The 23,278-nt window shown below is 49.6% G+C and overlaps 1 protein-coding gene and 1 long non-coding RNA gene across 10 annotated transcripts in view; one reads left to right on the top strand and one right to left on the bottom strand.

Annotated features, from left to right (window-relative positions):
• The window catches only part of Znf536 (zinc finger protein 536), a 439,199-nt gene extending 431,434 nt beyond the window's left edge, over positions 1–7,765 (bottom strand). For 2 of the 9 annotated variants that reach the window (XM_087191006.1, XM_087191008.1), the window contains exon 1: positions 7,262–7,761. The gene's annotated coding sequence lies outside the window, so the exon portion shown is untranslated. Of the gene's footprint in view, positions 1–3,470; positions 3,606–6,498; positions 7,239–7,261 lie in introns of those variants that run through there. The other 7 variants (XM_087191003.1, XM_087191007.1, XM_087191009.1 and 4 more) reach the window with 7 other exon arrangements.
• LOC147823983 (uncharacterized) lies at positions 2,674–3,738 on the top strand. The gene is made up of 2 exons (XR_015443048.1): positions 2,674–3,227; positions 3,496–3,738. It is a non-coding gene; the product is annotated as an uncharacterized LOC147823983 (long non-coding RNA).
• Positions 7,766–23,278: the final 15,513 nt, after the last annotated feature.

Raw genomic sequence — 23,278 nt, 5'->3', positions numbered from 1 at the left:
TCGATGAAATTAAATAGCCACGGAAGGCCCCTCCTCACCCCAGGCCCTGTCATGGCCCAAGGTAGGTGGCTCACCGTGTGGCCCACCTTCCTGAGGTGGCTTCCATCCACATCTGCCTCCACTGGGAAAAATAAACAAGGATCTAAGAATGGCCATCTATGTTGCCTAGGGTCCATGTCCTGAGGATTTGTTGCCTTGCACTTTTTGACATCTCCCACTCATTTCTGCACTAAGCCCTCCACTTCATGTGCACACTTGCAGACATACTAATCTCTTCTGGGTAGTGTAATTGTGGATCATCTAGGAACAGGTGCTCCTGCCAGGAGCACCCTCCCCAGTACATGCAGGCACAGACACAGGCACACATGACCGTCACTACCACGGAGACCCCAGTGGGCCATTTCCTGCCTTAGGTCATTCTGAGCGCACAACTAGCTACTCTTCCCCCATCAAGACCCTCAAGGGAACGTCATAGCAGCCCAAAGAGTCAAGACCTAAGCAGCCAATCACTCCTCTTGGCAAAAGGCCTCTCTCCCAACAACTCCCTGCCAGGTACCATATAAAACCTCTGTTGCTCTCCATCCCAAACTCCCTTAGGACTTGCTCCTTTCCCTCCTATCTCCCTGCAACCCCAGCCCTCCCCTGCCATAGCTGGCCTTGGAAGGGCCATGACCAAAGGCAGAGGAAGTGTGGGTTTGTAAGGGAAGCCCCTCAGCTCACAAGCCCTTCCCATCAGAGGCATCTCATCCATGTGAGTGAACTTGTATCTTGCTTTCAGACTCCAAACCACAGCCTTCAAAGCTGACCCAATCCTACAGCTTCACCTGGAGACAGGACCAAGCAGGACTGAGCAAGCGCCCATTGGTCCTAGCTCCCGGGTACATATGCTGCGGGGCTAAGAGGGGAACTTCTGTCAGCAGCATGAACAAAAGTTGACCTACAGAAAACTCACGTCTGTTTTTAAATTTGCATCAAGTCTCACTTTAAATAATGTTGAGGACAAAATGCAAGCCAATATTTCAGCTTATTTAAAAGGCTTATTAAGAACACTAAATCCAAAGATGTTAAAAAGCTGTAATTGTCCTCATTCAAACTCGAAAAATAAATCTATTTGCTTTCTTCCTTTATGATCCTCTTCTTCAAAAAAAAATAAGTTCATCTATATTCTCACGAGCATCATTGCTGTCTCTTCTTTTCCCCTTCCATTCAAGGCACTTTAAAAACACCTGTGCCATTCATAGACAACTTTTGAGCAAAAGGCAACCACACTTAGGGAAGGCGGTTTAGCTGATTTCCTGACGCCAGAGATAGGCTTGTCTTGTTCAAAGAGTGAGTCTCGGTTCAGAGTTCACTTGAATGGGCTTGTGGATTTTATAGGTCTGAACCGATGAAAATTTATTCGGTTACCTAAGGCAGAGTAGACAACCTAATCGGTCAGCTTTTTGGGGTTCAGCAGTTCAGTGACTCCACATCTCAGCACTGCCTTCAGCACCCAATGGGCCAGTGTTAGTAGTAGGGCTGCATCTCCTGGCCACCTCCCCGTCCTCATCCATAAAGGGGGCAATTGGCCTATGGCTTGGACCAGTGTAGCTTGACTGCTGCTTGCTGCCTTCCCTAAGTCTTCCGTGAAGACAGCCCTGGCCAGCAGTTAAGTTGCTGAGTTGTGAGGATCTCAAGCCTGCTCAGAAGTTAAGCACTCCAGGCATAGAATGAGATGGGTTTTCAGAGCACTGGTCCAAGAGAATGCAAATTTATTGAAAGCATTTTCTCCAGGTTTTCCATAATTACCATTTATGTCTCCAGGAACTGTCTCCCCGAACCCAGTTTAGGGTGAAAGCATTTTAAAGACTTTCCCTGCAGATGACATATGAGGTACTAACCTTTTTTCATATGCCCAGATGTTAAGTTCATTTTCATCACATTTATGCAAATTTCATTTGAACAGTAAATCAAAAGAAATCTTAAATCATTGTACACTATTTAAAAATCAACACTAAAGCTGGTTTACTTCCAGTGGTATTAACATAAAGTCACAGTTAATGGACTGAAGGTAGGAAGCGGTAGGAAGCAAATGTCATAGTCCCTTCTTCCATGCAATGGCTACACACAGACCCGACCCGGAGTCTTGGCCATCCATCTGATCACAGTCAGATCCCAGTTTTACTAGATTAAGGGAATTGTGGAAATGAAAGCCTTCTAAAAGTTTTCCAAACTTTGGAAAAACAGAGGCCCCTCAGTCCAGGGGCCTGTCATCCGGCAGAGAAAGTCCGAAGGCTGGGGCTCAGTGGCATACTTCTGGTAGCCGGCTCCCTCCTCTTGGGGATAAAAGTTAATTCCTAGGGCTCCGAGGTCCTGCATTTGTCAGGGAGCTGGACGTCAGCGCTATCATTACCAAGCAAATCAGCCAGGCAGTTAATGGTGGAATCAGGAGACATTTGCACTCCACTATCAGAATGACATCATAACTAAAGCAGCCCTCAGCCAGAAGCCCTAGGCTCTTTCTGAGCAGAGGCCAGAGGGCTGCTGGGGGCGCCCCCCTGCGACTCCCTTGGCTGAAAGCTGAGTCCAAGGCCCCTTCCGAGCACACGGTGGGCCCAGCCCCCAGCATGTTCCCAGGATAGCCCGGCAAACAGGAACTAGGGTTACAGTCTTTCCCCAAGCAATCGACTCCCCCGCCAGGGTCTGCACACTGTAAATAATAATGTATATTTTAATAATCTGAGAGACTGTAAAACCATTTTCTTCATCGGGCAAGAGCTGGCGTTTTACGAATGCAACTACATCTTTGCAGTAAAATGTGTGTCTTTCCGACAGAATTGTCCATCTGTTGGTGACCGGGTCTTCATCAGAAGCTCTGCACCCTCCCTGAGCAATAGAAATAGATGACGCTGGGGGAAGGAGGGCAAGCTAAAGGCAAAGCCCTTCCTGCTCTTGTTTTGGTTGCTTTTCTTTTAAAGCACAGTTGAACACACACACACACACACGCACACACGCACACACACACCCCTTAGAATAATGGGGGAGGCATTTAGCGACAGGCTGCATCCGCGAAGCCGCGCGGCGGCGACGAGCAGCCAGCCCCGCTCGCTAGCTCGCTCGCAGCTCAACTCAGTCTCCACGGCGGCGGCGGCGGCGGCGGCGGCGGCGGCGCGGACCGAAACTCGCCCCCGACCCGAGATGCCCAACTCCACAGCGTGCCGAAGGTCGCCTCTCCAGTCTCGCTACAGGTACCCTGGAGGCCCTAGCACCTCACCTGGCCTGAAAAGTCGGGAGGTAGAGGGGGGGAAAAGTTCTGCGAGCCTCGGGCCGCGCAGCTCGGGGCCGCGCAGCTCGGGACCCCGCAGACGCACTGCCCCCGCCGGCTGGCCGCTCTCACCGAGGCCGGGCTGCCGTGCGCCGCTCCCGGCACCTCGCTCGCCGGCTCTGCGCGCTGACCTCGGGGCACGCTGAGGCCACCGCAGGGCACTTACTTGGCACTTGCTTTTGAGTGCGCAGGTCGTCGCGGTTTTCGCTTGGGTTTTCAAACAAGTTTCGGGCAGAAAGAAGGAGGCAAAAAAAAAAAATCCAATTATGCAAATGGACTCCAGACTGGGAGGCGCGCGTTGGATCTGACGCCGCTACTGTACGAGTCCTCGGAGCAGCCCCGGGCCGGCCAGATTTATGGGGGCGCGTCACGGCTACGCCAGGTCCCGCCGCTGGAGCATCTCGAAGTTAATTAAAGCGATAATGTCCACTTTCCTGGCGACCCTCCGTGTGTGGGTTTACTATTTCGCCGTCAAACGCGACCCGGTCGGGTGCGGGGGCCTCTCCCTACTCCTTGCCTCCTTCCCTCTTCTTGTCCCCCCCTTTCCCCTCTCATGCTCTCCCTTCTTTTTCCGCTCTTTCGTCTTTTTAAGTCGCCTGCCTTCCACTCAGTGAACAATGAACAAAGATGTGAGTGATGGGAAAAGATCGCCCCCTCCCAACCCCAGCGGTGAGCAAAGCCGGTCTTAAAGTAAAAATCCAGTCGCTAATAACAAACTGGGAAAGAAAACTGCGTTCCCAGCCTAGCCTCCCCCTCCACACACAGACACACGCACATACACGCGCGCGCACACATACCCCACCCCAAGTTCACCTAAGCCCTAGCCGGGGACGGGGCGCCAAGGCCTGGGCGCGTGGAGCTGCCCAACTCGCGGGGGACCCAGGGGACACTAGAAACGGGGGGGGGGGGCCGCTCACTCGGGCCAAGATCGCTTCCCGCGCCCCTCCCCGTCTGCTCTCCCCTTCAGCCCCCTCCCAAGCGTCTGCAAACGACCAACCCGGCCCGGCGGCCCGCTCGGGCTACTGGGCGGCCGGATGCGCTCAGCAAACGCGGCCCCTGTCGGATTTCTGCTAAACTGCACAGCGGCGAAAGCAGCCGCGGCCGCCGGGAGAAGGCGCAGGAGCAGCCCGAGGCCGGCCCCGCGCGCGCACTCACCCCGCCCGACACGCTCGCCCCTGGCCGCTGCCCCGCCGGCCGCCGCTCCCGCCCGCGCGCACATGGAGGCCCCGGACGCACCCGGAGCGCGAGCCCGCAGGCCAGGACGGCGCGCAGCCGCTGTGTTTTCTGCTAAAGTGAAAACTGAGGCGGCTGACAAATCACGTCTCCGGCGAGGCACCCGTTAGACATAACAATATCCGGCAAACAAAACCCGGCCACTGCTGCAACCGGCGCGCGGGGCTGGGACCCCGCCCTGCTCCCCCTGGGCCCCCAGGCCCTCGCTACTGCCTGGGTCAACCCCAACCCTCCCGGTTCTCCACCTAACTCGGGGATCGTGTACAAGCTCGCCGAGAGAGACGGACAGACGAAGGACTCACAACACAGGAGTGAAACGGCGGGCGGGAGGGGGTAACTTTCCACCTGTGCCCAAAGAAAGCCCCGCAAGTTTCCTCAGCAGAGTTAAGGGAAGCGGGGAACACAGTTCTCTTCCCGCCCCATCCCCTACTCTTTCTTTTTTCTAACTTCCCAGGCTTCTGCTTTCCCACCTTCCCTCACTTCTCATACATCCATCTACACAGAGATATCTATATTTCAAATTATTTGCAAAGCTGCAACAGATGGGCGCATTGAGATCTGGACACTCTCCTACTCATGGAAGAAAAGATCCCCCCTTTATTTTTATTTTATTTTTATTTATGCCTAAAATACATCCCGACTCCCGCCTACGACTGTTTTCTTTAATTCATCTTCAAAAAATAATGTCTCGAAGCCAACAGCAAGGCTTATTAACAACGACCATTCTCGCCCCAGTCTCACGCCTAGGCGGAAGGGGGGTGCGTTCCCCAAATCGCACTCTTCCCAGACGCCCGCACCCCTTCCTTCTGCCCGCCTTCCTCAGCCCCCCACGGCCGCACTTCCTCACTCTGATTGGCCTCATTTCTCCACCCCCGGACTGGCCGTCTCAGTTCCTTCCATAACCTGTTACTTATTTATTTTATTTATTTATTTATTTGTTTGTCTGTTTATTTATTTTAGGCTTTGCTCCCCTCCCCGCCCCCACGCACACCCTTGTCGCCAGGGCCGGGGCCGCCAGGATAGAAGCCGCGGGCACTGCCCGAGTTCTCAGGCTCCGTGGCCTTTGCTGGGGTCGCGGGTTCGGACCCCCGTGCACCTCGGCCTGAGCCTCGGCCTCGCCGGCTCCCGGGGCGCAGGAGGCCGATGAAGGCACAAAATGGCAGGTCTCAGCGGCCCGCAAGTTTGACACACTGTAAGCATCAGCTAACTTTGATTAAAAAGAAGAAAGAAAGGAAAAAAAAGGTTACAAATTACCCTCCGTCTCCAAGGCAGAGGGGCCAGGATCCCACAGCGAGCCGCCGCGAGGGGCAAAGGAGAGCGAGGGGACCCCCAGCCCCAGCAGAAAAGAAAATGGGGAAAGTCACTTGAGCAGAAGTTTCCGCCGCCCCAGCCTCCCGCTCCCCAGGCGACGCCCCCCGCCCCACCCCCAGACCCTTTTGAAAGTTTCCCGGGGCCTGAGCGCGGCTGGCGGGGCGCGCGCGGGCGGGGGCGCAGGCCGGGCCGGGGCTGGGCTCGGGGTCCTCGCCGGCGCGCGCAGCGTGAGGCCCGGAGACTCCTCTTCAAAGTAACGGTCCCGGGACCGCGGGCGGGGGCGCGGCGGCCCAGACGTGGGTCCGCTCGCCGCGGAAGTTCTCTAGCGCCATTCGATGCCCGGCCGCCGCCGCTTGCCCCGTTTTTTTTCCTTCTCTTTTTTACCCCCGCTGACAGCTTCTCTCGCCAACGTCACAGCCACGGATATTTAATTAGACTGTATTTTTTTAATCGCGATGGGGCGAGAAGGAACCGGGCGGCAGGCCTTGCTGAGACGGGGAGGGGGAGGGGACGGGGTCCACGCCAAGAGTCCAAACTCACTTTGCCACCTACCGGACGCCGGGGCCGCCCCCCCCCCGCCCGCCGCACCCCCCGGAGCCCCCCCACCGCGCCGCGCCCCGCCATCCCCCCCCCACCTTTGTTTTCCTTACCTTAAACATTGAAACGCGGGCGTCGGGAGCAAACTCGGGCACGTAAACGGAGCGTTGTAAAAGATTGTGTTCAATGAATAATGAAACATGTCCACATGATTGACTTGATCATTTTCCGGGGCTGAGGGGGGACGGGCGCCCTGCTCGCGCGCCTCGCTCGCCCACTCGGCAGAGCCCTGAGAACTGTTCCCAGCCCAGCCCGGGCAGGGCAGGCTCGATTTTCATCAGCCTCTTTTCAGAATCGCCCCGTTCATTGATACTCATCACCCAGCCCCAGTAGACATCCCCATCTCCGGCTCGGCCTCCCCCTATCTGGTAGGTGAAATGCATTGTACCATTAAAAACGCTCTCCATTGTCGCCCTGGCATAATTCACAGCAACTAGATAGGTCTTGCGGCATTTAGCTTTGATGAGCCAGAGACTGAACCCTTGATATAATAATCTACAAAGAATGGTGTGTGATCGTCCATTTTTTCTCTCTGTCTAGCAACTAAGAAACCATTTAACATAGCGCAGCTTGCTTCTGACCTTGAGCTCATGTAAACACACTTATTAAAATCTATCTATTCTCCAAGAGCTACATTCTGATTGTCAGACTCGTTACTGAGACATATATCAGCCCCTTCGCTTGTCACTACTTTGCATTCCTGCCTTTGACTAAAGAATTTTTTATCCAGCCGAGAGGGAGAGAGAGAGATTGCCACGGAGGGAGAGCAGAGAGAGAGAGGGGGGAAAGGGGGAGAGGAAAAAGCGTAATTCTTACCTGCTCCCGAAACTATTTAAAGTCTGTTTCTTTTCTGGGGGGAAAAAAAAAACTCCCGGGTGAATCTAGGTGGACAGCGGGACGCGGAGAATCAGTCACAGCCCGGGCGTTTAAGGGAGTCATCAGCGATCAAATGACGTTGATCCGCGCTGTAACCTTGTGGCGTATTTAATGTAAATAAGGCAGTTATGTTGCCAATCGCCGCGATACAAACACGAAGAGGTCCTCAGCCTTGCCTCCCGCGCCTGCCATTAGAGGCGACTTTATTTACAGACACTATTTAGGAGATCATGATAATTCTAAAACAATGCTAGTGCCAAATGATTATGAAAATATGATTTTAATTAATCACGTAGTAGGCGAGGAAATTAGCATACGGTAATTAAACTTCGAGAAAAACGTCACGCAGGTTCTCTGCCTTATGGGTCCGGAATAATCATCACGCAGTGGGCTCCAGGACTTAATTATCAAACAAAATAACTTTTTAAAGGCAACTTTGAAAGGCTGGTCCTCGAGGCAAACGTTTTTTTGGTAAATAATATCAGCCGAGGTAACAAGGTGGGGATTTGAGTGGTGCATGGGATTGGGTTTCTGTGAAGCAAGGGGCGTGGGGGGGGGGGGGCGCGAGAGAATGGGGGAAAAAAGCTGAATAATGTAATTATGGATTCTCTGTCCTAGGGTTGACAAAAGCTGGTGCCTCAAAAGCCTCTTTGTTATGGGATTATATAATGATCCTGGTGTCATTATGGGTTAAAAAAAAAAAAAAAAAAAAAGAGTGAGTAATAATAATAAAAGAAGTATCCAGACACTCCAATGAGGAGCTTGTTTTAAAGAAAAGCTCCCATGTGACACTAGGCATGTTAATAGCAGCCAGACAAGATCCTAAAGAGTTGATAAATAAAGAGATGGGAGAGGGAGGACAGAGAGAGAGAGAGAGAGAGAGAGAGAGAGGGGCCTGTGTTGTTCACGATTAAGAACCAGTGGAGACAGACTGATTATTCCAAATGCCGAGTTATTGGGGTACTTAAAATAGATTCAGGTAAGACTTGTTCCAGCCCCAGCCCTCTGGAACCAAGTTCCCCCCACATAACTGGCGGGTTTGAGACCAGGGTACCACAACACAGCAAAAGTAAAGATGCAGAAAAAGTATAGCACAGCCACCTGATCGCTACCCCTTCTAGTCCAGGAGCTCCTCAGTTGCAAACACCAGTCCAAGAGTAGGTCCAGGCTGGGAAAACTTTCCTCAGGGAGGGGAGGAGTGAACTGGCAGCCTGGGGGCCAGGTTGAGGGGGCTGCCTTGAACACCCAGGCCTTGCACCTTGGTGCAGTGGGGTGCAGTGGTCGGCTTCCCAGGCATAGGGCACCCTCGGTGGGCACCCAGCCTGGTTAGCGGTGCCCAAACTCTGAATCCTGCCCTGTCAATTCATCTCTCCCTCTCTCTTCTCCCCCTTCCCCTCCCCTTCCCATCCTGTCCCTTCCCTTCTCTCTCCCCTCCCCTCTCTCCTCCCCTCCTCTTTTCCCTCTCTCTTTTCTTCTCTCCCTCTCCTTCTCTGTCTCTCTGTCTTTCTCTCCTAGTCCTAGATTTGGCAAACCAGGAAAGGATAGCTTTCCCTAACTCCAACCAGCCACTTTCTTAGAATCCACACAATTCTCTGCAATGATACTCTCTGAAAATCCCCTGACTACTCCCCCAAAAAGTTTAGGAATTCAATTCACATTTCCCAATCTGATATGTCTGAAATTCTTTTTGAACAAATTCCATAACACGAGGAGGGCTTTTTTTTTAGCTTGTATAGAAATTATCATCGCAATCACATCAATGATATCACTATCTCTATGGGAATGATAGCTGGAGCAGTGGGGTGTTCTTTATTTCAATTCTTGGTGGATCAACTGATTATACTCTGTCTTCTTTTGAACCTGTTATTGTAAGTCAAGTGATTCTTTATAAGTGACAGCTCGGACAAAGAGCCGAGCAGGGCAGAGCAGGTAGAAAGGAAGTGACCATATGGACTTGGAGAAAAGGCACTTTCTCCCCGACAGAATGGGGTTGGCTGGCTCCTTTTAACCCTGCAGTCTCTGGTCAGCCTGGGCCTTGGAAGTAATGTAGTCGGGCCATGAGTCCTATTGTCGCCTTGGGGGTACTTGGGCCCCAGCTCAGCTGGGCAGGGACAGTAGCCCCAGCCCCAGGTGCCCCTTCCAGCCCAGGAGCCCAAAGGCACCCTTGGCCTCTGAGCCTACGCGTGTCAGGAAGACCGCGCTCCAGAGGACCTCAGCTGGTGCTCCTCGGGATATGCTGAGGTTTTCTGTGGCCAGCACCCTCTGGGTAGTGACTACCCAAGACCTGAGGACCAAACCCCACTGCTTGAGCTCAGCAGACAGCTCCGACGGGGGTTTGCCGGCGCCCCCTGTCGGCGCCCGTGCGCTCTGCATTCCTCGCACCGGCTTTGGGGGGCATGCGCTTGCTCCAGGTGGGAGTCAAGGTTGAGGGTGGAGGGCACTGGAGAATTAGCAGAGGTCTGGTGCTCGCCAGTGGCTGAAACTTGACCCCTGAATCCCGCTGAAGCAGAAACAGTCCCCATAGACTCCTCCAACGTGTCTGTGGTCACTTCCACAATGGGTGGCCCTGGGGTGCTTTTCCCTTCCCCCAGGCTTTCTCCTTGTCCTCGTCTTCCTTCCCTGGCTCTGGTCCTGCTGGTGCTGGCTCCCTCTACCCCTTCTCCAACTCTGGAATACTTCTCCCTGCTCCTGCCCTGCCTAACCACGGCTAGAACCTATGGCCGGATCTGCAGCAGATGTCCCTCCCATGGGCCCACCGAAGGCCCACAACCAGGGGTCCTGCCTTGCCACACTTCCCAGCTGCCCCTGTGGCAGCCTCTTCTCACCCAGGGGACTCTGACCAGTGCCGTCCCCACCTGCAGTATCTCTAAGGAAGCTCTAGCCTCTTGATTTCTTGAAACTGATGAATGTCATTGGGAACACACGTTTCCCCATCTGTAGTAAAGGTAACTTCCAGCCGTGTATAAAGTGCCATAGATGACTCAGAGCTAGTAGTTTCAGGAAGATGGTGGCCATCTTCTTCAAGCACAAAAAAGGTCACAAGATCCACAGAAGCTCAGGTGACAGGTGGGGACTCGGTTTGGATCCCTTCAGGGTCCCTCCTGGCTCTCATAGAAAGGCTTTGCTTCTCAATCTCAGGGCTCAGAAAACCATCTCTTCCAACCAGGTGACCCTCCCGTACTCAGAGGACTCCAGTCTGGGCTTCCATATGAAGTCTCCTTGACTTCCTATAGGGTTTCCTCAGCTGCTAAGGACTTGCATCTCTCCACCAGGCTAAGGAGCAGCCTTCTCAGTTATGGGCACCCAGGATGAACAACCTCTGGGGGTGCACCCTGATCAGTGATGGGTGACCCCTGAGTGAGAAGAAATTGGAGAGCACTTGACCGCCTTGGCTGTTCTGTCATGAGCTCTTGGACCCTGGGCAACCATTACCTTCCTCCAACATCGCTTTTAAGGCACACATTTTAAAGAACAAGAGTGCTGTTGTCCCTCAAGGAGGAAGGAAGGAAGGAAGGAGAGAGAGAAAGAAAGAGAGAGGGAGAGAGCCATACACCTCTGAGCTTTCCTAACAGAGGGACAAAGTCAACATAGAAACATTTATTGTCTTGGCATAATTGCCCAGCAACCACCCCTGCCCGTCCTTTCCCACCCTAAGGGCATCTGGGTTGGCTTCTCTCTCAGGTTCCAGCCAATCAGTGCCTCAAATCTTTCTGGACACTGACTGGTTGAGGAATAGGCACGTAACTGGTGCTGATCCAATCAGATTGAATTTTGTGAGTTTTTTTTTTTTTAAATAAGAACCAGCACAGGAGAGGTTGAAATGCTGGAGAACAGTAGTCTCCATCTCTTTGCTAAAAGATCGGACCACAAAGCTTGCAGAGGTCACCAAGAAGAGGCTGAGAACGGTGCCAACCCAGCCAACGGCAGAGCAGAAAGAGAGAAATGGTCCTACTTGCTTTGAACGAACCCTAAATCCAGTCACACTTGAAGCTAGTTCTACCCCTGCAACTTTCTGTTTTGTGACCAGATACATTTTCTTAATTTAACTCAATTTGCTTTGGGTTTTCTGTCACATCCCACAGAATGAGACCTGGTATACTTAGCACCTGACAAGAACAAAGAATACCTAGGCCAGAAACTGGAAAACTCAAAAACAAAGCTGGAATAAAGGGTAGAAAAGTAGGGCATGGATGCTAATGCTCTCCCCACCAAATAAGCAGCTTAAGAAATCACCAGAATTTTCTTAAATCTCCAGGTATGCCATGCTTTGTGTTTATTCAGTTTGTAAATTGAATTTTTATAAATTGAATCGGATTTCCTGAACTCAGAGAGCTGATTATTTAAAGCATCTCAACAGACAAAGTCTTTTGTAAAACGAATGATCAGGTTCCGAAATAACTAAGAGATGGTAATTTATTTATCATTCTAGTTTGCCCACCTCCAGTTTTATTTTCTAAGCAGGGCCAACCTGCCTAGATGCTTTAATGATGTCTTTGTATAAGTTAAGAAAAGGCCAGGAAAATGTTCTGAGCACTCTTGGATACAATCACACATCTACATGTCTGTTCCCTTTCAAGGCTGTGGCCCTGAAACACCCTGGACAACACAAGGGTCCACCTTTGGCCCTGCAGTTATCCACAACGGCCAAAGTCAAGTTTGAGTTAGGATTGGGGGAAAAGCCATGAAGTTAGGGGACTTTCGGGCCAGAATGTGCCCTGTGTTTTGTTTGCCTGAGGAGGCAGAGTCTTAATTACAGAGCCCACATAAACTGAATTTGGGAGACTGTGGAGGCTAACAGTTGAAACAAGTGTATTAAATTTTGAAATGCAACTGCTGGTAGAGATTCAAGAGCTTTCCTAAGATTTCCAAAGATTAGAGAGTTTTCCTAAGACATTAATTTTTCACCATCCATCAGGCAGCTGCCTCTCTGCCCCTATTTTCCCCAAGGCCCGTTTGTGAGTCATAATTTTACCTGGGAAAGAGATGCAAAGTTTGTCACTAGAAATAAAGATCAAATATTGGTGGAGTGGTTGAGGGGAGGGCAGGGGAAGGGGAAAAAAATAGGAACCAAGAGGGGTTATGTAAAGGTGCAAATTTCCAGTGATGAATGTCATATATTGTATACCTAAAATGTACCAATAGAATAAAAAATTTTTAAAAAGATCAAATATTGGGAATATAACATTTTTCAGGAAATGTTATAGTTAGCTTTCAGCTTATAGATGCAGCCTGGTCATAGGGGTCAAGCAGAATAGCTAAGAATGATCTCCAGGGTTCACTTATATAAATACTGACCTTTCTCATCTTCTAGGCAGCATTTCTCCACAAGGAAGCAACTGGGAATCACATAGGAATAACAAAGTTAAGGCAAAAAGCAAGTCCCTTGACTCTGGCCACTACTTGAGACCCCTGGGCCAAAATCACTCCCACAGTAAACCCTGCCCGGAGTGCACAGGAGACAGACTTTGGAAGTCAGGTGGACTGGGTGGACAGTGGGCCAGGGGCCTGGGGAAGAGTTATGACCATGGAGACTGTTTTCACCAAAGGGCTGAGTTGTTCTGATGGATTTAGAGAAGCAGAAAGGAAAGAATTGAGGCAAGAGGACAGGGTGTATACTAAGAATCAATGCCTATCAATTGTACCAGGTTCCAAGACAGAAGCCAAGCTGAATCAGATGTTCACTGTGCAGGAAATGTGCAGTGTAGCTCAAAGGTCCACCTGGAATTCCTGGAAAGTCTCTGGCATGTGTAACTGCACCTGCACTCAAGAATTCATGGGAGGCACAGGAGGCAGGGTGAACCCTGGGGTCTGCTGCTACCTGAGGACATGGGTATCTTACATATGGAGCCACACTAGTGATGGAGGGCAAATGAGTTCATTTGAGGGAGCATTTCAAATGCAGTTTTGTCCACCCCAGATTAGCCAGGCTTCCTCTGGCTCTCAATCTGCAGAGCTCCCTTTGCTGTAGTCATTTTTTCATGGTGCTCCCTATGTCTTTGTGACAAAAGCCCATTCTTTACACATGCCTCAGAGGTTCTGAGAGGGTGGACCCCAAACTTGAGTCATTGCTAGACCCCAGACCCAGCCCAGCCCCAGCACATACAAGACATTAGTAAATATTGATAGAACTTATCAAGACATTAATTAATCATACCTAACAATAAATAATTCTATGTGCCAGGCACTGTTTTAAGCACTCTACCTTTATTGACTAGTTGCATAAATGTATGAATAAATACATACGTTCATGCATACATACATGAAAAGCATTGCCAAAAATGACTTGCAACCACTAGAAATTAATGACAACCTATAAAACTGAATGGATATTTTCTCTAATATTAAGTAACACTTGAAGAATAGCTAGAAAACATAAAATACACAAAGATGATTATATCTCCCTTCATCTCACCCTGATAGCATTTTGTGTTTTTCCTCTCAAGCATTTTTCTGCACATATCAATTTTTTGTACCAACTTTGAATCATTTTGTATAAACAATTTTGTGTCCTGCTTTTGTTCTCTAACCTTGTAACAAGGTATTTCCCTACATCATTAAATATTCTTTGAAAACATGATTTTATGGCTACATAATGTTCTATCAAATGGATGCAACATAATTTATTTAAACAATCTCTTATTTTGGAGCATCAAAATTGTTTCTAATTTTTTTGTTCTCTTAAAAGTATTGGTGTGAGGGTTTTCATGGCTAAGCCTTTGTTTTCATTGCTGTGTGTTTGCTCAGGATCTATTGAAGGAAGTGAAATACTGTGTCAAAGGGAATAGAGATTTTTGAGGCTCCTGGTAGGCATTGTCAACTGTCTTTCCAAAAAGCCTGTGCCATCCTACTCTTCCCACACTTATATGTCTTCTGGCTTTGGCTACTTTATGCACAGGGGGCTTTAGGGCTTGTCTTACAGGTCATCACACTGGTTGCAAGGAATTGGCCTTTGAATTCTGATGCTGCTGCAATAATCAACAGGTTCTTATTGTCCCCAGACTCACCCTTCAGCTCTGGGGAAACCCAGGTTATCTCTCAGTTCCCAGGAAGGGAATGAATAGAACCTTCTTGGCTTCAAAGGGAACAATATGTCCCTGTGCTTTGGATTTCCAGATAGGCTGTGCATCCAGGGGAAGGACAGTTCCAGCCAGTAATATTGAGAGAGTGTCATGGCAGAAGCCTGGTTCAACCCCTGCCTGCTGCCTCCTCAGAAGCTTTGCTTCTAGATCCCCCTCTCCTTCCCTACCACCAGCCCCTTACTCACAGAGTTATTTTTACTTTTAGAAGTGATTTTTCCATTGCTCCAATAAGAAGAGGGAGGGGTACCTTGGACAGGCAGAGCACATGTTGGAGGGCCAGGACCCCTTGGTTCAAACCCAAGCTGCACCACTTTAGAGCTATGTGACCTCAGACAAGTTACTTAACCCCCTCCACCATGCCTTAACCTCCACATCTAAAAGATGAGCTCCTACTTCATAAGCACATGTGAAGAACTCTGTGAGGTGGCACTTAGCACAATACCTGGTACAGAATAGGCACTCACTGTTCATACCAACAACGTACAAATGTTTTATATGCATTGTGTTTTTCATTAGAAAGGATTTGCAGTGTTCCGTGCTTTTGGGTTAGCATTCATGGCTGAGAACATATTGGTGCCATTTTGCTTCCTGCATGCTCTGCAAGCCCCAGGTGCTCAGCCCCACACCTGATGGAGGAAAATGTCTCCCAGCCTCAGCCCCATCCCCAGTCTCCTCACGAGCAGTTCTTTCTGTAAAGGCATCCACTCATTCTTAATAGAAACGAGGGGGTGTCTCACTGTATGCAGAGCACCGCATGTTGGTAAAATATTCAGGGTATCAGATCTGGGCTGGTTGGTCCAGAATGGGCTTCACCTTGTCATCTAACCTTTATCACCAGTGGCTTTCCTGAGAAGGTTGCATTAAGAATGATCACTTGCTCTTCCTCTTTTGCAATAACCATTTGCAGGTCACACATTTTTAAGAAGCAAACTTGATGTTACAGGCACATTTAATCTGGGCTCACTCTAGCCCTTCACCTCTCTTCTCTAATGCCTGTGGAATCTCTGGTGGACCATGGAGAGATATTTTATGAATTACTTATTCATCTTTTCATAAATGCAGCAAGGAAGCTGGCCTTCCTGAAGTTAGCTGGTGGAAATACTGTTGCTAATGTAAGTAATGTCCAATTTTCCAGAAGTACCAGTCAATGAAATCACTAGGGTAGCTGGAAATCAACAGCCACAACCATAACAACAACAACAACAAAATAGAGTGACTGCATCCCCTGAACACCTAAGCCCCACAATGCTGCCTTGACAAGCAGTGACCTGAAACTAGGAATCATTTAGCACAAAGTCCACCCAGTCACCTAGCAAGCCAAATGCAGTGTTTTAAACTAAGGGTCAGTACATCAACACCTTGAGATGTTTCTGTTCTAACTTGGCTGGACTTTACAGTGAATGGTTTGAGAAATGAAGGGTTTTCCAATAATGGAAGATGCATTTCTGCTGCTTAGATATACCCACCCCAATGAGATGTGCCAAACCTAAAAATTTCAGAGCTTCACCTTTCCAAAAGAAGCATGTCACCCAGTACTCAGGAGCCCTAGGGTTGCAAGATAGACCCAGGATAAGCAAAATGTTTGCCAGGTGGATACTGTCACCAGCTTTCTCACCATGTCGCAGAATGTGTTCCATTCTGTTCCAAAAGGCATCATATCAGAACTGAGGTTCTGGAAGGTGATTCCTACAGGGATGCATATTTCAACAATTGCCTTTAAGGTTCAAGCTCACCCCTGGAAATAAGTCACAATTCAGGCATATGAAGATGAAATTAACAACCTGGGTCCTTAGTCTTAGGAGTGTGGTAAGGGGCCAGTGAGAGGCAGTTTTGCTGAGATTGCCTGCGTGTCTGAGAAGAGTGGCCTGAGATATGGGCACTGTGAAAGAAGGGTGGGATTTGCAGGGAAGGGAGAATGGCCTCATGCACAACCCAGAGGGCCTGTGGTGTGTGTCCAGCTCCAGGCTCAGCCCCAGGGAGCACTCACAGCTGGTTGTGCTAGATCCACTGTGCAGAACCTCAGCCTGACCATTAGCATTAAATGAGGAGCCTTCTAAGGGCAGGTCTCAGCCTCTCAGAGTCCTTAGCCATGAACAGAGGGTCAACTCACCAGGCCTCCATCCATGACTCATGAGTGAATCATGAGTGAACACTTGCATACCTCCACCTTCCACAAAACACCAGCATTCAGTAAAAGATGGAGGCTTTAGAATTTGGAAAACTCTGCATTCATAAAAATTATTTGAAGCTGGGCGTCGTGGTGCACACCTGTAATCCCAGTGCACTGGGAGGCTGAGATAGGAAGATCACAAGTTCAAGGCCAGCCTGGGCAATTTAGTGACTTAGTGAGACCCATCTCAAAATAAAAAAGAAAATTTTAAAGGCCTGAAGATTGCAGCTCAGTGCAAAGGCCCTGGGTTCAATCCCCAGGACCACTTTTTAAAAATTATTTAGTTAATTTGACAGCAGGAGGGGGAAAAAAGAAGAAGGTACAAAACTTTGTTTACAATATGATCCCTATTTTATATGTGCACACATAAATATGCTTTTTCTTAAGACATGCCCGTGACCCATTAAAATATGCACTGAGAATTAACCAGAGGACAATCACTATTTACAGGTGGATGAGTTTCTATGCAGCCTGTTTACTCTGCTTGTGTCATGAATACTTATTTGTTACATTTATATTATGTAAAGAACAAAGATATGGCCAGAAATTCCGTCACATATTAATGGTGAGTCTAGATGGTGGGATTATGTGTGATAGAACCCAGTGTTTGCTAAATTTCACACAATAGCTGTCTTAACAAATATTTTACATGAATAAAACACCTACGGTTTAGATTTGGAGAAGACTAGGACAGAGGGTTATAGGGGAGAGGGAAACACCTGCCCCAGGTGTGCTTTGGATAAAATAGGGAGGGATCTCCACCCATGAACCCTTGGAGTCAGGCTTTCTAGCTCTGGGTTCTGCCCACCCACCTGCCACCTGCCGATGCCAAGCACACCCAGCACCAGACAGGCCACTCCAGGCCTTTTAGACTGTGCTCAGAGCTGCTCTGCCCTGAAGGTGAGAGAGAGGCTTCTTTCTGCTGGATTACTCACACTCGCAGCCCTCCCTCCCTCCCTCCGGCAGCCAAGACCTCTACCCAAGCAGCCCTTCCTTGTCCAGACTGATAGTTGATCAAAGACTTCCTCACCACATCTGACTCAGTGATGGGTTCTTCACCAGAAACAAAAAACTCAGGGAAGATTGGAAGAAGAGATGGGCCCCAGGCTGCTCTGGTTGCCTATTTTCCAGTACTGCCCACTACTCTACACTGTCTTCCTCATCACCAGCTAAGCAGAGTGGTTGTAGCTGAGGAAGGGCTGAGGCATAGGCAGCTTGCAACAGGATGAACAGACAAGTTTCCTCTCTGAGGTGGAGAAGAGGTGAGTCCTGGGGGTACTGCTGGGCCTGCCCTCTCCCCAGCAGCTGGGCCAGCCCACCTACCCATAGGTAGAGAGGGAGCCTCAGGAAAACACCTGAATCATGCTGCTAGCAGACAGCCTAGCTTACAACAGGCTCCAGGCAAGCTTTTCCCATCCACATTTCTTCTCGATTGTCTTCCTTCTCCACCCAATGTGGCCCTCCAGGAGGTGACCTCTATAAATGTCTATAAATCCATGTCCTGCTGTCTTGTCCTCTGGCTTCAGAGTAGTATCTACCAAGGGAGGCAGCAGCAAAAACTGGAAAGCCTCAGGAAAGACAGTTTGGGGTCCCCCACCTGCCTCCCAGCAAGCCAGGGTATGGCAGTGTCTGGATTCTTCTGACTGTGCCACCACTCCTAGGGACCGTCCCCCTGGGAAAGAACTCTAGGAGCCCTGTTCTCTCCTCTGCCGTGTATGGTGTCCCTGTGCTCACAGCTAAGAGTGAAAAGAGGCTACATGGATTTCCCATTCCTAGTCCCTGTACATACTCTGTGCATATCTTCTAAGTTAATGCCCACCTCCCTCCTTGCTTTTCTTGGGATCCATCCTTTTCCTCCTAGGATGCAGACTTGTTCAGGCTGTGAGCAAACTCCCCTTCTACTGGTGTGGCCAATCTGTATAATCTATCCTCCACAATTTCTCTCCAGGCCTCAGCTTCCTGTCTTCCAAACGGGGAAGTAAGAGGCCGCATGCTTTTCTTGTTGATCAAACATGAAGACGCTAAGAAATGCAGCTCTTTTGAAAAGGTGTGTAAACTTGTGTCCCTGTAGCTTTAGAGATGGACTGCTCGTGTTCTCAGGATGATCCAGAGCGTCTTTGCTGGGGGGCAGTGACTTTCCAAGTGAGCCATAACCTTCCTGTTCTGCGCTAAAGCTAGGAATGAAGCAGAAACACAAGAATGCCTTGGAGTAGCCGGAAGAGTGACTGCACAGCCGGGAGTTCCTGCACTTTGCTCAGGCCTCCACAATGCTCCATCAAAGCAGAGGAATGCTTACTTTACACATAATCGCAATAAGTCTGGAGTTCTGCTTTCTGGTCCACAGCCAATTAGCAGTGATAATTTGGGAAGGGAGAGACAGCCACACTTGACAAGAGCAAAAACGGAAGGCCTGATAGTGAAGGAAGAACCCCCCCAAAATCTCCGGGAAACAGGCTAGTGACTGGAGGAAGCACCGCAAGCAGAGGCCATTAGCGAAGGGCAAATACCCCTGCACACCTCATGAGCCCCGAGGGCTGCATTACCTCCCGCTCCGCATCTGAGGTTCACAGCAGCAACCCTGAGTCATTACAGAAAGGTTAATGGTGTTCCACATTCTCCAAGTAAGAAAAAAGGGAAATGTGCGCTGCATCTTAGAAATATTTCCATCTGAAAATGTTACATGAAAATAATTTATGGCTCTATCTGGGAAATGCAGCTGTCTGGATCCCATTCCCTGTGAGGATTTGTTCTTCCCGGAAGGGCAGTCAGCATTTATGGAGTGCCTACTGAATGCAGGGCTCTGGACAAGGAAGCAGTAACAGGGACTCCAGAGAGGACAAGGTTCAGCTGTGTCTTCTGGGCCTCACAGAAATTTGCAAGACCTATAGCTTCTTTTCTTCCCAAGAAAGACCTGACCCAGCTGCACCCCACACTGCCTGGTACCTGCTGTCTTGGTGGCTCACCTGGACCAGGCAGCAAGACCAACCTGAAGTACCTTAGCGAAAAGCCTCCAGCAGTCGAGCACCCTAGTCTGAGCCCCGTTCTGGAGTCTGTTTTTATTATAAATATTTCATTGTTTAGGAGTTTGGGTTTTAGCTGATATACAGCATTTGGCAGGCTTCTTCTCTAGCATTTGGTAATAATTCCATACCAAATGCTAGGGAGAAACTCTCCCAAATGGAACCGCTTCAAGCCAAAGCTCTTAAAAAACTGGAGCCTAAAAAAAATAAAGCTGGAACCTGAGCAAGCTGCTGCATCTGAGCTGCCCCTGACTCTCCGGCCTGCAGAAGCAGCGGACAGACGTGCACCTGAGACTGCATGGGCTTCTCCCAGCTCGCCCACTGCTCACCCTGCCAGCAGCACACCAGCTGGCGACACTAGCGCTCCCCTCTCTCACCGTGTAGACCAGGAACACCCAAAGGCCCTCAGGGGATTTAAAGCAGCGTACCTACACACCCTGGGTGTTCTGTAAACATGGCTGGGTTGAATCCTTCGGGTGTAATATTAAAAGGTGCTTGCTTGTTTCTCCAAAAAGTCATTTTTTGTCCTTCCTCTGACCCCCACGCCACATCTGACAGCTCCATTGTTCCTTTAAAAAATTAGTTTCACTAGTACCCTGAAACTAGACTGCATGGGTTCATATCCAGTGATTCTGTGACCTTTGCTAGCAAGGTAGTGAGCCCCTCCTGGTAAGTTAGGAGTGCTATTTCCACACTCATACGAGCTGATGGGGAGGAGCAGCCTGAATGTGCAGTGCACAGACTACTGGTGTGTAGTATGGGCTCAGTTAACATTCACTCTTGGCTTCACTGAACACTCATGGTGTGCCAGGATCTCACCTACTGGAAGCTTGAGAGGAAAGGAGAGGCTCCCCCTCCTTCCCAGACACCCTACCTCTCCTTTTCAAGGGGTAACTCCTCCAGAGGGCTGCTGTGGCAGAGGACCTGCCACTTTCTGCCCCACTGCCTCCAGCTGAAAGCATCAGGCAGTGCCGCTGGACCCAAAACCAAGGATCAAGGTACCTTTCCTGCTGCTTTTCACTCCAGCCTCCTCCTCCCTGCCCATCCTAGGTGCTGGCTGCTGAGTGACGCATATCTCACATCCTGCTCCAAAGCATGGCATTGCAGTGGAGGCAGCCACAGAGCCACAGGGTCCTGCAAGGCCCACAGGGCTGCCTGGCAACGCACTGCAACTCCAGAGGAATTCCTCATGTCCCTTCCATGCACTTTTGAAGCTAGGTGTGATGGTGCATCCTGTAATACCAGCACTCTGGGAGGTTGCAGCAGGAGGATTGCAAATTCCAGCCCTGCCTGAGCATCTTAGCAACTTAGTCAGACCTCATCTCAAAAAAATAAAAGAGGGGCTGAGGATATAACACAGTACAAAGCCTCTGGTCTCAATCCCAGTATCAAATAAAAAATACTGTTGACCAGGGCTAGATCCCCTACTTTTTTTTTTTTTTTACTGTGATGCATCCTATTGTGGTTTTATTTATTTATTTTTTTTATCCTGCTTGGGACTCTTTGTGATTCTTAATTCTGAGGATTCATGTCTTTCATCCATGCTGGGAAATTCTGATTCATTATCTCTCCAAAGGTTACCTCTTCTCCCACTCTCTATTCCAGGCCTCCAGTGCCCCTCTTAGAGCTGGGCCTTTACTCTGTCTGCAGGCCGCTCAGCTTGGTGAGTGCTCCAGTTCTTCCTGTCTGTGGGTTGCCTTCTGTGTCCTGTCCTCCCCTCTGCCTTCTGCTGGACTCATTCCTTGCACCACTTCAATGCATTGCTGCTCCATGAAGCCAGTCCCCTTCCGGCTGGAAAGCAAGCATTTACCTCTGGAAAGCATCTGAGTATGGAAATGACCAAAGCATTGACTGAATCCTCCAAGGCCAGAGCCCAGCATGACAGGGTCCCTTCCCAACTGCCTCCCTTGTGGAAGTCCTCACAGTCTGCTCCTCTAGCACCCATCATCATAGCTCCTCTACTGATAAATCATTTCCTCAGGTGGCTGGGACGCCCTGAGGACACACATGGCACTGTACTTGTCCTTCCACAAGGCCACAGAAGTCCTCAGCAAGCACTGGGTAGAATGGCATAGCTCACCGCACAGAAGCCAAAACATTTGGACCCAGTGATTGTGAGCACAGCATCCAAGGTCGGCAGACCCAGTTTCAAGGCCCAGCTCTGCCTCTGTACCAGGTATGTGACTTTGGTCAGGTTATTAACCTCTCTCTGCCTCCATTTCCCCCTCTTTAAATTGGGCATGGTAAATGAGGCTTCTCCCAAAATTTGTTTGAAGATTGAGTGTTCCGTTCATGGTAGGGCTCTCTGCCCCCAGTGCTGATACTCACTAAGCCCATCACAAGCATCCTCCTTTATAACAGTGGCATTCAAAGCCCATTCACATGGACAGGCCATTGCCTTGCTGCATTTATCCCACAGAACAATCTAGTTGTATTTTTATTCCCACTGGAAGCAGTAAGGTGAAGCAACTCTCTTGCCTTCCCTGATCCCCCTCACCTTCGGTACAGGTAATGAGAGATCAAAAGAGACTTAGGGCTGGATGGGGGCGGCTGTGGTGAGGGACACAGCAGAAATTCCAGAGGAGAAAAATGGGAACTTGCTATCCATCAGATCATTAGCTGCAGAGTTATAGCTCTCACTTGGGTTCTCCCATCCCAGGTCTAATCTGGCCATCTGCTGAGCTAGCCAGGGAGTAGCTGTGAAGCTGGAGCCCCAGAAAGCCCCAATAATAACTCAGGGTGTTCGCAGTGTCCACATCTCCCAGGGGTCACAGCTCTCCCACCCTCCCCCACCCTGATGCCCTGCACAGAAACACAAGATCTCACCGGGAGGGAAGAGCTACATCCTTCCTCTCACCATGGCTCCCCACTGTGCTGCCTCGCCTAGAAACCAAGAGCAGGAAGGTTCCCTTTCCCAGAGGGACCGTCTTGCCCCGGCCACAGCTCCTCCATGGCCCCGCATTTCAGCAATCTGAATTCAGACGCAAGTTATGGAGCTTAAGTTACTGCTGACACTTGATTGGAATAACTGTTACGTAAAAGCCAACACAGATGAATTGCCTGTAGGGAGTTGTCTGACTGCATGAGTTTTTACACATCTTTCAGCTAAATCAAAGATCCAAATGCTAAATCTCACACTCAGGAACATCAAGTGGATTTGTGACAGTCCCCGGAGGACTCGGTGTCCATAAACCAATGAATGAATTACACTGATCCTGGTATGTAGTTTCTCATCTGTGACTGATACAATATTGATAATATTCTTTATTTCACTTAACTCCTTCAGAGCCGTACTGAAACACAATGTTGGATTGTGTCTACACTCCAAAGAGAATAATGATCCTCTGTGGGGAAAGAGGCAGATCAATTGATTGCTCATCAATACACAGTCCAGCCGAGGGTCTTAAAAGGGCGCTTGCTGTTGCGTTGCTGGCACCGGTGTTACATTTTTTATTTTGGAGCTGCTCACATTGGAGTTTCATGAACACTACCACAGGGTTTTAACCAACTATAATCAGCCCTGTTGATGAATGAGGTCATCTTGGGAAATTGTTGGCCTTGACTGGGACACGATACCTTGGAGATCACCAATTTAGACAAATTTATTCAGTCCACTGCAAGTTTATGAATTTCTCCTTCTGCACTTGTCTTGTGGGGGAGACTGGGAGGCACAGAGAAGAGGTTGCTG

The sequence above is a fragment of the Heterocephalus glaber genome, unplaced genomic scaffold (assembly GCF_053883595.1).
Source record: "Heterocephalus glaber isolate CG9 unplaced genomic scaffold, H.glaber_assembly_v1.0 deba00001561, whole genome shotgun sequence".
Taxonomy (NCBI): domain Eukaryota; kingdom Metazoa; phylum Chordata; class Mammalia; order Rodentia; family Bathyergidae; genus Heterocephalus; species Heterocephalus glaber.
This window is presented reverse-complemented; position numbering and strand designations above follow the sequence as displayed.